The sequence below is a fragment of the Siphateles boraxobius genome, unplaced genomic scaffold (assembly GCF_051911475.1).
Source record: "Siphateles boraxobius isolate OS27281-9 unplaced genomic scaffold, OSU_SipBor_1 11, whole genome shotgun sequence".
Taxonomy (NCBI): domain Eukaryota; kingdom Metazoa; phylum Chordata; class Actinopteri; order Cypriniformes; family Leuciscidae; genus Siphateles; species Siphateles boraxobius.
Window position 1 is genome coordinate 15,620,896 of NW_027508711.1, and position 14,498 is coordinate 15,635,393.

Here is a 14,498-nt window from a genome sequence, read left to right on the forward strand (position 1 = left end):
AATGTGATCAGTGATGATGAGTCCAGGCAGTGAGTATGGGAAATGTAGTTTGTGAGGAAGTGATCATAGTCTATTGTGGAGCGCCCTCTGGTGGCTCTGGAGGGCACTCCAGCTGGTGATCGTTACACTAACGTATCGTTTTCTTTCTAACTATTCTTTCTTTCTAACTAATCCATCTATCCAACTTCAAACTATTTTAAACTTCTTCAAACTCTCTGGTCCGGCTTTCTCAAGCCAACTTAAAGCTTGTCTCATCAAACTTTTTTTCTAGTTTCATTTTATCACTGTAAAGCTGCTTTTAAACAACCTGTATTGTTAAAAGCGCTATAAAAGAAGGTAACTTGACTTGCCTTAACAGCGGTTTGATGAAGGCTGTCCCAATTCAAAGCTGCATCCTCTGAAGGCCGCAGTCAAATGTCACTTACGTCACCGCGACGAAGGCTGGCGAAGCCAACTTCAAATGCGCCCATGTTTCCTCATGAAATGAAGGATACATCAGATGGATCCTTCGTGGCCTACCCTACCCCATAATTTATTGCGCGTCAGTGACAACAGGAATTTTATTCAAAGAAAATTGCGGGTGAGAGTTCTGTGGCAGCCAAAGAATTCACATATAAATTTAAGTATTGTGTTTTAATTTACTCAAATACAGTAGCTAGCGAAACAAGTGTTAAAAGCCTTGTTTTTTTTTTCTTAAAAACTTCATTTGTTAGGTGGTCTGAGGCAAAACTTGTGCTAATATTTCATTTTGTTTTAGGGAGCAAGGAGCAGACAGCTCAATTTATTAAAATGAGGGCTAGAAAATATTATTTTTTTTACCGGGGAGAAATACTCGGCCAGTGTGGCTTGGAGGTAAGACAATGACCTATTTGTACAATTCCCACTAGTCTCACTTGTATATTAGAACAAATAGTCCTTACTCTATACAAAGTCCACAACAGTAAGACAACCAGTAGATAAGGCAATAGTCTTTCACTTTTTATTTTTATTTTTTAGTGCTGTCATGCATGAGAAAATGGGCCTGCAGGGGATGGTCACTCCCTTACAGGCAAAAAAACAACAAAAACAAAACAAAGTAAGAAAGTTAATTGACACATCTGTCTTGTGCTGCTGATGTTGTTGTTGTTGTTAACAGGCATGGTTTATTTGGTCTGCCTTAGGGTTGCAAGTGTCCTGGGACAGGTGAGGGCGTGAGTGGGAAACCCACTCCTGAAACTTGGCCGTAGTTTGTCCTCATGGATTATGTTTTGGGACAGAGGCATTCCAACAACCCCCCTGTCTTGCCTCCATCCCTGAGGACACACCAGTGCCAAGTTCAGCAGTGGACCACCAAGATGAGCACCAGCACCAGCACCAGAGAGGAGGACAGAGATGACGAGTTCATGGATTTAATCAAGTCAAGTCACCTTAATTTATAAAACACTTTTAACAGTATGGATTGTTTCAAAGCAGCTTTACAGTGATAATAGAAATTACCGATCTGCGAAGATCATTAGTTAATAACTTAGGGGCCGCTTACACGACACCGTTCTAACAGAAAAACCCTTAACGCGCTCTGGCCGCCCATCCGCATAAACAGTGCCTCGTGTCTTGAGAATGCACTGCTTGAAATAGGTTCGAAGGTGCAAACGATTATCCGTTATCTCTGCGCAAACCTCAAAAATGCAAACCCGCGAAAACGCAGATGGCGTGTTCACGTGTTCAGATGATAGGTATGCACGTTGAATATATATATGCGCATTTGAATATATATATATATATATATATATATATATATATGCACAGGCGTGTAGTCCTTCACAAATCAACCCTCAACAAACTACTTGTCTGGCTTAAAAATTTATAATCTAGAATTTTTCTGCTCCTATAAAAGGCCCTGCTGGCCTCACTAACACCTCTTCAAGCAGCAAACTGGTTTTCCCAGAAGGTCTCCCATCTAGGTACTGACCAGGCTCAACCCTGCTTAGCTTCAGTGGGCAATCAGTCTTGGGCTACAGGGTGATATGGCTGCTGGTGTCTATAATGCGTTATGTGTATGTGTTGTGGTTTTCAATCTTTCTGAAAAATAACTTCGCAGAGATCTTTGATGCCAGAAATAATTAGACTTTATTTTCGAACGCCGTCCCGTTCCATAGAACGGCGCTCTAACGCTCTCTGGCCCTCTGGCCTTCCAGTGCGCTCCCGAGTACATTTTGGTTCAGAGTTATATACATACTTCTTCTTCCAAAGAAGGTAACACACCCTATAGATAGTTTTGGGTAAAGGTCTTTTACCATGTGACTTCTCAGAATAGAATTTTCTGCAGCAAACAACATTCCATTCAAGGTCTTTCACATACACAGAGGAAATCCAAAGTCACAGACAGAAGAAATAATTGTGTCCAAATATATAGCAAAATTACTTGTTTTCTAAATAATAAAATCTTCTACATATGCTAGGCCAAAGAGATGAGTTTTTAGTCAAGATTTAAACTGACAGAGTGTGTCTGCTTCCCGGACAATGTTAGGAAGATTGTTCCAAAGTTTTGGTGCTAAATTGGAAAAGGATCTACCGCCAGCAGTCAATTTTGTGATTTTAGGTATTATCAACTGGCCGGAATTTTGAGATCGCAATAGACGTGAAGGATTATAATGCTTTAAGAGCTTGCTCAAGTACTGGAGAGCTAAACCATTTAGTGGTTTGCAAGTAATCAGCAATATTTAAAAATGTATACGATGTTTAATAGGGAGCCAATGCAGTGTTGACAGAACCTGGCTAATATGGTCATACCTCCTGGTTCTGGTAAGAACTCTAGCTGCTGCGTTTTTGGACCAGCTGTAGTTTGTTTATTAAGCGTTTATTAACCATAATAACATTACAATAATCTAGCCTTGATGTCATGAACGCATTAACTAATAGTTCTGCATTTTTCACTGAGAGCAAATGACGTAATTTAGATATATTTTTAAGATGGAAAAATGCGGTTTTACAGATACTAGATACGTGACATTCAAATGAAAGATTGGTATAAAAGAGTACACCCAGGTTCCTAACCGACTGCAAAGACTTGACAGATCAGCCATCAAGTGTTAGACATTATTCTAGGTTATTACGTGAGGAAGTTTTTTGTCCAATAATTAGAATCTGTTATTTCAGAATTAAGTAGAAGTAAATTACTAGTCATCCAGTTTTTTATATCAACTATGCATTCCTTTAATTTTGTAAATTGGTAAGTTTCATCAGGGCGTGAAGAAATATAGAGCTGTGTATCACAGCACATCTCTATATAACAGTGAAAACTAATGCCATGCTTCCTAATGATATCTCCTAAGGGTAGCATGTACAGAGTGAACAGCAACGGTCCTAGAACTGAGCCTTGTGGTATGCCATACTGAACTTTTGATCGATAAGACATCTCTTCATTTACTGCTACAAACTGATAACGGTAAGATAAGTATGATTTAAAACATGCTAATGCAATTCCACTAATGCCAACATAATTTTCAAGTCTATTTAAAAGAATGTTGTGGTCAATGGCATCAAATGCAGCACTAAGATCGAGTAACACTAATAGAGAGATACAACCATGATCGGATGATAAGAGCAAATTATTTGTGACTCTTATGAGAGCTGTCTCAGTACTATGGTACGGTCTAATTCCTGACTGAAAATCCTCGCAGATCCATTTCTTTCTAAAAAGGGACAAAGTTTTGAGGATATTGCCTTTTGTAGTATCTTTGACCGAAAAGGTAGATTCGAGATCGGCCTGTAATTGACTAATTCTGTAGGATCAAGTTGCATTTTTTTAACAAGCAGTTTAATCATAGCCAGGTTAAAAGTTGTTTGTACGTATCCTAATGACAAAGATGAATTAATGATATTAAGAAGAGTACCTATGACCTCTGGAAGCATCTCTTTCAAAAGCTTAGTTGGTATAGGGTCTAACATACATGTTGTCGATTTAGATGATTTAACGAGTTAAAAAAAATCTTCTTCTCCTATAGCAATGAATGACTTAAATTTTTACTTAGGGAGACTACAATGCACTGCCTGATGCGATACTGTAGTAGACGGTTGCATAGTTATAATTTTCTTCCTGATATTATTAATCTTGTAAGGAAGTTCATAAAGTCATTACTGCTGTGCTGCTTGAAAATGTCTGGGGTTGAAACTTTATTTTTCGTTAATTCAGCCACTCTTTTAAGTAAAGCAAAGGTTTTGTTTATTTTCTTCTAATAGGGTTTATAGCAGCTTTTAAGGCCTCTCTGTACACAATAGTGCTCTCTTTCCATGAAATGCAAAAAAAAATCTCTAGTTTTGTTTTCTTCCAGTTGCGCTTAATTTTTCTGGCTGCTCTCTTAAGGGCCTGAGCGTGCCCGTTGTACCACGGTGTTGGACTATTTTTTTCATTTTCTTTAAGCACAAAGGAGCAACTGTGTCTGAGAGAGTCAAAAGTTTCTGTCGCAATATCGAGTTCTTCTAAGCTATCTGGGATGCTGAGGATATGAAACTGGTCAGGAATATTATTAATAAAGCGATCTTTAGTGGCAGGAGTGATAGGTCTAACATATTTGTTACACGGAGTCGACTTTGCAGCCTTGGCTAAATGTAGTATACACGAGACTAGATGAACATCTGAGATGTCATCGCTCTGCTGTAGAATTTCAGCGGCATCAACATTGATTCCATGCAATAATATTAGTTCCCTTTCGGTCGATAACGTCGGACGTAGTCGACGTTGACTGAATTGGGATCACACTAGGGAGCCTATCATCTTCGATTACTATTGAACGAGCCAATGGAATTTGGCGTGCGTGATTTGCATCACACACTCCGCCCCCGCGGCGCGGATATAAATACGGAAGTGGATGCACGCACTAGTTGCCTTTCACTTCGGAGCCGTTCGTCTTTGATGTCTCTGAAGAGTGCTGTTGTGTTCAACGAGCGAGTGTGTCTGTGTTCTTACGGGAAGACCTCTCCAGTGTTGGTGTTCTACAGCGTGGTGCAGCGTTGATCGCGAGCTTCTCAGCTCTCAACTGCTGTTTTAACAGCATCAAATTTCTATTGTTTGTTTGTGTGTTGACGGTTGGTTAGAGGGCGAGAAGTGAGTGCTTCACTGTTAGTTGAAAGACTATTCAGTGTTTGCCGCGGTCATTCCCTGTGTGCTCCGGCACTGGTGACGGTCCCATTTCCTAAAAGAGCAACATGGGTGTGAGTGCGTCTTTTTCAAGATGCCATTCCATCCGTGCGTTTCTGGCTGCGGTCTGTCAATCGCAGCATCGGAGGGGGAGCTGAACTCTGGAGATGATGACTCGGCTGCACTGCCTCCCTCCGGGAGACCAGTGTTGCCCGAGCCAGATCCAGAGATGTCAGCTATGCTGAAAAAGGCCGCCGAGGCGGTAGGGCTCGTGTGGAACCCTCCACCGTGTCCCGAGCCGTCTCGGTTGGATGATTGGTATATCGGGGCGGGCCGTACTGGTTCTCAGTCCGCCGCCCCGGTTCCTTTCTTTCCTGAAGTGCATGAGGAGCTGACGAGGGCATGGATGGCACCTTTCTCTGCCAGAAACCGCCTGAGTAGCTCCTCCCCCCTCACTACCCTTGATGGGGGAGCGGTGAAGGGTTACGAGGCTTGTGGGCAAGCCGCTTCCTCCTTGCATGCCATGGCGTTGCTCCAGGTCCACCAGGCCCAGGCACTCATGAACATGCACGAGGGTAGTTCGGACCGTGAGCTCATGGGTGAGCTCCGCACTGCAACTGACCTCGCCCTCCGGGCGGCGAAGGTTGCAGCTCGCGCGGTCGGTTCGGCGATGTCCACACTGGTGGTCCAGGAGCGCCATCTCTGGCTCAACCTGGCCGATATGAGAGAAGCGGACAAGGTTCGGTTCCTGGACTCTCCCATTTCCCAGGTTGGGTTATTCGGCGACGCTGTGGAGAACTTTGCCCAACAGTTCTCTACAGCTCAGAAACAGACGGAGGCCATCCGGCACATCCTGCCTCGGAGGGACGCTGCTGCCTACACCCGCCCACCGAGGTCAGATCCTCCGCCTGCTCGTCGCCGAGGGCGTCCGCCCGCAGCCGCCTCAGCTCCCGCCGGACCATCGCAGCAGCCTTCACCCAGGTTCCGGCGTGGAGCCGGCCGCGGAAGGGGCGCCCAGCCTGCTCCAGGCGCTGCCAAGCCAGGTGGTAAGCATCAGCGCAAAAGAAAAGGCTGAACCTGGACGGGCTCTCAGGGATGGAGGAGTTGCTCGTGGAGTGGTCGTCGATCCACTCCCTCTGGCTGGTTGGAGGGCCGGCTGGAGTTTTTTGTTATGTGTGTGTCTCTTCCGCCGCTGGCCCCTATAAAAACCGGGTCAGCGGTACCCACATATTCAGAAAAAGAGCAAATTTTCTATTCCTGAGCCCCAAGTGGACTAGTCTGGCGGGTGTGACCCTGTATTAGCCTTACATCCCCCAGCTTCCCTTGGTCGCCAGCAGGCAGCTTGGGGCGTTCGAGGACCCGGTCATCCGCCTTCTCACGTCCCCTGCCGCTAGTGGAGACAGGTAAGTGTTGCACTGCACACTAACACCACTATCTCTACTTTGCTGCCCCACCTCAGGCTCGGCTACCCCGCTCAAGTCAGTGATAATCATCACATTGCTGTTGAGCAGACGTGCTCCTGAAAATTCAGTGATATTCATCACACCGAGTGTGGAGTGCTCCTGACTTCTGCGTGTTTATCTTATCCTGCTGGCGAAGGATTTGATATAGCCGCTCCTCCAGCCGGTACGAAGGCCAGTCGCAAACTCGCCTTCGTGCTACTAGGTGGTGAGTCGTGACCATCTTGGCCCAAGATTGGTCTGCAGCTTTGACCTGAAAGACATGTGCTTCAGATCTCTACCTCCCGCACCGCAGGCCATCCTGTGGGTTGCGTCTAAGGGTGGAGTATCAGTACAGTGTCCTTCCCCTCGAGTGCTCCAGAGCCCGTTGGGTCTTCAGGTCAACTGGAAGAGAGTAATCTCGCCCATGGGCTGAGTATCTCTTTTTCAGTTTTGAAGAGGTAATCGGTCTAACACGTCTCTCCAGTGAGAATGTGTTCAGCTGGTGTTGAAGTGAGAAAGGGTCCCACTGAAAGAACTTTCAGAGGCTCCTGGGGTATATGGTAGTCGCAGCCTTTGGCTTCCTCCATATGTGACCGCTTCAGCGCTAGCTTCACGATCGAGTCCCGAGGTGACCGTGGCAGAGCAGCTCACCCTGTGTGACTATAGTTCATCCCGGTCTGCTGCCAAACCCTCTTCAACAGAGGGGCCATGTACAAAGGGCGTGTTTTAACGGGGGCCTGGGCGACCCCCGACTACACGGGCATTCGTGCCTCGAGTTGTTAGACATTGCGACCGTTGTGCAAGCTTCCCCTGCATGTCACAACTCACCCGTCACCTCCTCCTTGGAGTCAGACGCTTCTGAGGGCGCCTCGTTCCACTCCTCCCGCTTACTCAATCGTGCCGCCATCGAGCCTCACGACAGTTATAGCCAGGGCAAGTGGAGACTCCATCCCCTGGGTCCGGTGGGTCATGACCATTCCGGGGCCGCTCAGTCGCCCCCGGTTTCATTTTTCCGCCAGTGTTTGTGTAAACCGAGCGGACTACCCTTGGACAAACACTGGGTCTCAGCGGCCCCAGGGGCCCGCAGAAATGCGTTTAACCCCAGTGAGCCTTCTAAAAGTGACTGCGACTCATGGTCGCCTTGCGCCTGCTCAAGTCAGTGAAATCATCACTCTTCATGTTGAGCAGAATTGCTCCTGAAACTCAGTGAAGTTCATCGCACTCAGGTGTTGAGCAGCAATGCTCCTGTAGCTCAGTGAGTTCATCACATGTAGCTCAGTGAATTCGTCACACGCAGTGCTGAGCAGAAATGCTCCTGGTGCTCAGTGAAGTGCTTCGCGCTCAAGTGTTGAGCAGAAATGCTCCTGAAGCTCAGTGACTTTATCACACTCAGGTGTTGAGCAGGAATACTCCTGAAGCTCAGTGAACCTGTCACACTCAAGTGCTGAGCAGAAATGCTCCTGTCGCTCAGTGAAGTTCTTCGCACTCAAGTGTTGAGCAGAAATGCTCCTGAAGCTCGGTGAGTTTATCACACTCAGGTGTTGAGCAGGAATGCTCCTGAAGCTCAGTGAACTTGTCACACCCAAGTGCTGAGCAGAAAATGCTCCAGAAGCCCAGTGATCTTCACATGTTGTGTTGAGCAAAGCTCCTGTCTTTTGCGCCCGTCGCTTGCACCTACGTGCCAAGTCAGGAGAGGAACAGGTCTTCATAGTTGCCCCTTATTGGCCCAACTAGACCTGGTTCCCATCAACAGCCTTCCTGACTTCCCCTGAAAACTCTTTCGGGGACGGGGCACGATGGCACCCGCGTTCTTCCCCCGGAGATTCCGGGCGGTCTTACATCTGAACGCGGAGGTTCAGGTGGCTATCACAAGAACATCTGATAGTTACCATCACTTCGGCGAGCACCCCCTAGAATTGTGTAGCGTGCTTACGCCGTTAGAAGTGGAACCTAGTCGTTGAGTGCGTCTTCTCTCCAGAGGAGATCCTAAAAGCTTTCGATCACTTCAGTGCTCTCTTTCCTGCAAAATGGGTTGCAGTAGGCTGTTTTCCTTCACCCTCAAAATGATGTTGCCTCGGTGTTTAAACGACGCTCATCGTGTTGCAGAAGTATGCAGAAGCACGTTCTGATCGTCAGGTTCCTGAGGAGCAAGGTCTTGTAATCCTTGTGTCCCTCTTTATCCTCTTGGGCCTTGTCCCTGGTGCAACTGCACTGCAGAGACCGCCCCTGAGCCACTGCAGGCAGTGAGTTAAAAAATCTGTTATATCAGTTCTCCTGCTCGCGTGGTCTCTACTAGAGGGTAGGGACTTGCTCGCTTTCGGTCAACGTATTGTGCCTGGAGTCTGGGCCGGCTAACTCTCACAAGCTGAGACCCCGGCTCGGATTGTGCCCAAGGTTCCTACCTCTCCCGTAATAGGAGCAGGTGGTGAGCCTGCAAGCGCTGCCCTGGAGGAGGCAGATCCAGCCCTGGCTTCTCTGTCCGTTCGCTTGGACGTGTACAGAATGCAAGTCATAGACCTCAGACCAGCTCTACAAATATCTGTTGGAATTCAGCAGAGAGGGAAGGCTGTTTCCATGCAAAGTTGCACTTAGTGCTTGCCTTCATTTCGGTAAAGATCCGAGATGCAACATTTCCACTTAGGTGTTGAGCTCCTCTGTGATGAGTGTAAAGTGCTCCGCCTGGGCGTTGACGATATGCTTTGCTAAAACAGATTCTAGAGTTGGGGGCTGGACGACACCTAGTTGAACCGCTGCTTCCTGTGGGCTCCCTTCTCATGAAGCCAGTTTCACCGTGAGCCCGGTTCAAGTGTCGGTTTGCTGCGCCATTCCCCTCCTATGGACTGGATACGTGCGCCTTTCTACTCCAGTTGAGTTCCCTTAAAATTGAACCCTGTTGAGTTCCTCCACTCCCCTCCGACGTTGGACGTGCGGAACGTCTGGTGTTAGGCCTACCACTCGTAAGCAGTGTGGAACCTGTGTTAGGCTGGGTCCATATGTGGCGGTCCCTTCGGCGACCCCATATGTGACCCGATCTGGCGAAATGAGTCGGAAGTCGCAACGTTCTATTTTAAGATATGGGCCGATTATGTGGAAAAACAATGAAATAATAGTTTGTTTTTTTTGTTGCTAATTTCAAAGAACAGACATTCAAAAATAATCTCCCAAAGTTTCGTAGTCCAGATAATTGAGTAAAGGTATTTAAATTAATATTAAAGTGTACAAAGTTTTACTAAATTCGCTGGAAATGAACATTGCTTTTCTCAACTCCTCTCGTCACCTCTGAGCATTTCCCGGGTATCCCCTGAAACGTCACTATCTCTGCTCTTTAAATGGTGTTACACGTTGTATAGAACCAATCAAAAAGCTTAGAAATGTACACAAATGCTGATCATTTGTCGATGGGAAGCCGTTTCGACTGACCGGCACGCGATTGGTCCAGCCACCCTCCTGTCAGACTCGAGCGAGCGCTCTGTGTAATAAACAAGCTAGCAGATCTCCTCAGAAACATTAAATATGTTTATTTAAATATGTTTTGCTCGCTGTCAAAAGCGAGCAAAGTTGCCAAAGCGTCATCAAGCCCCCTGGCCATTGCACACTGAGTCCGCGTTTTTTTCGTATGCGTTTTTTCGTATTGATTCGGTGGCTCCGAATTGTCAAAACACCATTCAAACTGCTTGCTACGGATGCGAAAAACTTACGATTGTTTTTATATAACGATTGTTTTTATATAACGGATGAAAGTTTCGTAGTGTGCACGCGTGATTGACATAACGTGATTGACAAATGTGAATGAGTGTAGCTATTTATCTGCAAGGAGAATCCATTACAATGTGTTTGATTAACCCAATATTTAACTGTTGGTATCTCCGTTATGAATTTGTTACGCTGTTATTGTCAACTAGCCTACACTAAGATATGATTGCATAGACTAGCATTATTTGATCTTTGTTTCCTTGTCTCTCTGCCTCTCTCATTTTTTCTTACACACACACACACACACACACACACACACACACACACACACACACACACACACACACACACACACACACACACACACACACACACACACACCCTCTGTCTCAAGCAAAAATGTAGCACCTCTGTTAAATCTTTCTGATTTTAGTACATTTTTGTAAAAGGTAGGCCTACTGTTAAATTATTTATTCAAATAAAAACGTTTAAAATAATTTGAGCTTCAGCCTGGTTTAATAGCATTTATATATTAATGTCTTTGGTCAAATTAAGCTGTAAAATAAATAGTTTACCCCTTTAAATGTAATGGATTTTGAAAGATATGAACAAAAAACGGGCAAAAAACTTTAAAGGCGATTTTCTCAGGTTTTCAATTGGAAAAAGAGGGCAGACGACCATAATTCAAATGTGTATATCTTTACCAACCATTCAAGGTATGACTTTGACTAGGATATCAATTGAAAGCTTATGGTCTCCTCTTTCCATTAATACCAAAATCTCAATTTTTAAATTTGGGTCACTGTGACTCATTTTGCTGGATCAGGTCACATATGTGTATTCTTCCACGATACGGCTCCCTGCGGTGAGCCCGTGTCTTCCCTCGGCAGAGTCTCTCTGCCGTCACTGTCCGGTGTGTCTCCCCCCGTCTTAGGCTGGAGCCACCCCAGTGTCATTCCATATGTTAGACTGCCCGGTTTCCGCCCAGTTCTTATGTGTATTTTCCACGTTACCTCCCTCTGGGTTGGACGTGGCTTCCGCAGCGTCCCTTCCTTCCAATGTACGGGGAACGCTTTCCCAGTGGTCCTGTAGGAACAGCAGTGACTTCCCTGGCCTAACCCCTGTCCTTCCTCGCCTTAAATTTGCGGGGGCATCAGGAGGCTTTGGTTTAGGCACTGGAAGGTGGCAGCGTTAGTGGCGTGTTCAAAGGGTGATCCCAATTCAGTCGACGTCGACTACGTCCGACGTTATCGACTGAAAGGGAACGTCCTGGTTGCGTATGCAACCCACCGTTCCCTGAAGGAGGGAACGGAGGACGTAGTCCCCTTGCCACTACCGCTGGACCACCGCTGACCCCGGGTTACTCTCGGCTCCTCAGCGAAAAGCAACTAGTGCGTGCATCCACTTCCGTATTTATACCCGCGCCGCGGGGGCGGAGTGTGTGATGCAAATCACGCACGCCAAATTCCATTGGCTCGTTCAATAGTAATCGAAGATGATAGGCTCCCTAGCGTGATCCCAATTCAGTCGACGTCGACTACGTCCTCCGTTCCCTCCTTCAGGGAACGGTGGGTTGCATACGCAACCAGGACGATCTAGAGTATGATTATGACAATGAGTAGGTCCTGACACATGTTGGCTAACTCCAATAGAGTTCAGAATGTCTTTAAATGCCAATCCCAATGCATCTATTTCATTATCTACATGTATATTAAAATCACCAACAATTAGGACTTTTCTGCAGCAAGCACTAACTCAGATAGAAAATCAACAAATTCTTTGATAAAATCAGTATGGTACCCTGGTGGCATTTATACAGTAGCTAGCACAAATCTCAAACATGATTGATCTTTTACACTAGATAGTGTTACATTAAGCACAATCACTTCAAAAGAATTATATTTTAAAACAGGACTTCTCAGTAATTCTGAAGATATTCCTATAAATTACAGCAACACCTCCCCCTTTGCCTTTCAGACGAGGCTCATGTTTCTAACAGTAATCTTGCGGGGTGGACTCATTTAAAGTAATGTAATCGTCTGGTTTTAGCCAGGTTTCTGTCAAACACAGCACATCTAGGTTATAATCTGTAATCATATCATTAACAATATGTGCTTTTGAAGTAAGGGATTGAATAATCAGCTTTATCATTTATTCATCCATATTATATCTCCTTTTTATTTGTTGAACATCAATTAAATTTAAGTTTAGGAGTTTTTTGTACATCCTAATTCGTGGAACAGACACAGTCTCTATATGATGATAGAGACTGTATAGACCATATAGAGACTGTGTCTGTTCCCCGAATTTGGAAATCCAAAAAACGTCCAAACCCATCTAAGGTTAAAAATTTAATTGATGTTCAACAAATAAAAAATAGATATAATACAGATGAGCAAACGATAAAGCTTGTATTGCTGAATATTCGATCCCTTACTTCAAAAGCGCTCATAGTTAATGATATGATTTCAGATTATAACCTAGATGTGCTGTGTTTGACAGAAACCTGGCTAAAACCAAACGATTACATTACTTTAAATGAGTCCACCCCCCAAGGTTACTGTTATATACATGAGCCTCGTCCGAAAGGCAAAGGGGGAGGTATTGTTGTAATTTATAGTAATATTTTCAAAACCACTAAGAAATCGAGTTTTAAATCTACTTCTTTTGAAGTGTTGGTGCTTAATGTAAAAAATATATAATGTAAACGATAAATCACGTTCGAGAATTCTGCTGGCTACTGTATACAGGCCACCAGGGCACCATGAAGATTTTATCAAAGAATGTGCTGACTTTCTATCAGAATTAGCATTGACTGCAGATAAAGTACTAACTGTTGGTGATTTTAATATACATTTAGATAATGAAAAAGATGCATTGGGATTGGTATTTATTAGAAACTTTTTCCTTCAGAGACCAGGAGATGTTGGGATATCTTTCAAGCAGTTTCCTTTATTGAGAACACGAGCTGTTGGTAGCTGCAGTCATGAAGACTCACAGCGCTGTAGTCTGATTCATCCAAGTCTGAACTCAATAGCTCAGCACAGTGTTATATCATTTCAAAGGGGAGGGATTTAGATAGGTTGAGACAATCTGAACAAAGCATGTAAATGAAGTACACAAGTCAGCCGTTACCGGTCCTAATCCAATCAGCATAACTATTCAAACAGTGAGACTAAAAAACAGGAATGGCAGAACTCTCCCGCTGAGACGGAAGCTACCAAGAGTTTCAGCAATCTGCTTGCAATAGAGAGAAACAGGAATGGCAGGCTCGATAGAGAGCAGTAATCTGACAAATACAGAAAACAGGATTTGCCGGACTCTCTTGCTGATAACTCTGATATCATCATTTATAACCTTAAATACTAAATTCAATTTACTCTACCTTAATTTTTCATGTGAGGTTATGTAAAGAAAATAGGATCAGCAGATCTTAAACCTATTCTCAAATTTGTAATCCTTCAGTCCCCTCTTTGAGAGTTCTAATAACTCTCACATTATATTGTCACGATCCAATTTACAAAAAGTGGAGAAGAGGACTCAAGTGCAGTAAAAGGATATTTATTAACAAATGAAAACAAAAACACAAAGCAAAAACCCACAAGGGGGAAAACATAATCAATGAAACATAAAACAGAACTGAACTAGAATGACAAACACTGACCAAGAACACGATGACCATCACAAGGAACAGGGGTAACATAAGACAAAGATCCGACCAAGACAGCAAACAAGAAGAGACTTAAATAGGGAACAAATCAAGAGGGAACAGGTGGAAGAACTCAAACACTAATCAGGTAACGAGGGGGAGGGATCAAACAATGACAAGAGCACATGGCCCAATATAACAAAGACACCCATGTGCAATACGTGACAGGACAGACACGTGACATTACCCCCTCCCTACGGAGCGGCTACCAGACGCTCCATCAGGCGGGACGGGAGGGACAGACCAGGGCGGGATGGGAGGGACAAGGCGCTTAGTCCTGAGAGTCCAAGGCGGAACACAAAGTCCATCGGGCGGTCAGGACGAAACACAAAGTCCATCGGGCGGCCAGGGCGGTGAAGACCCCTCGGGCGGCCGTGGCGGAGCAGACCCCTCGGGCGGCCGTGGCGGTGAGAACCCTTCGGGCGGCCGTGGCGGTGAGAACCCTTCGGGCGGCCGTGGTGGTGACTCCGGCTCAGGAACCGCGGACACCGGCTCAGGAACCGTGGACACCGGCTCAGGAACAGCGGACACCGGCTCC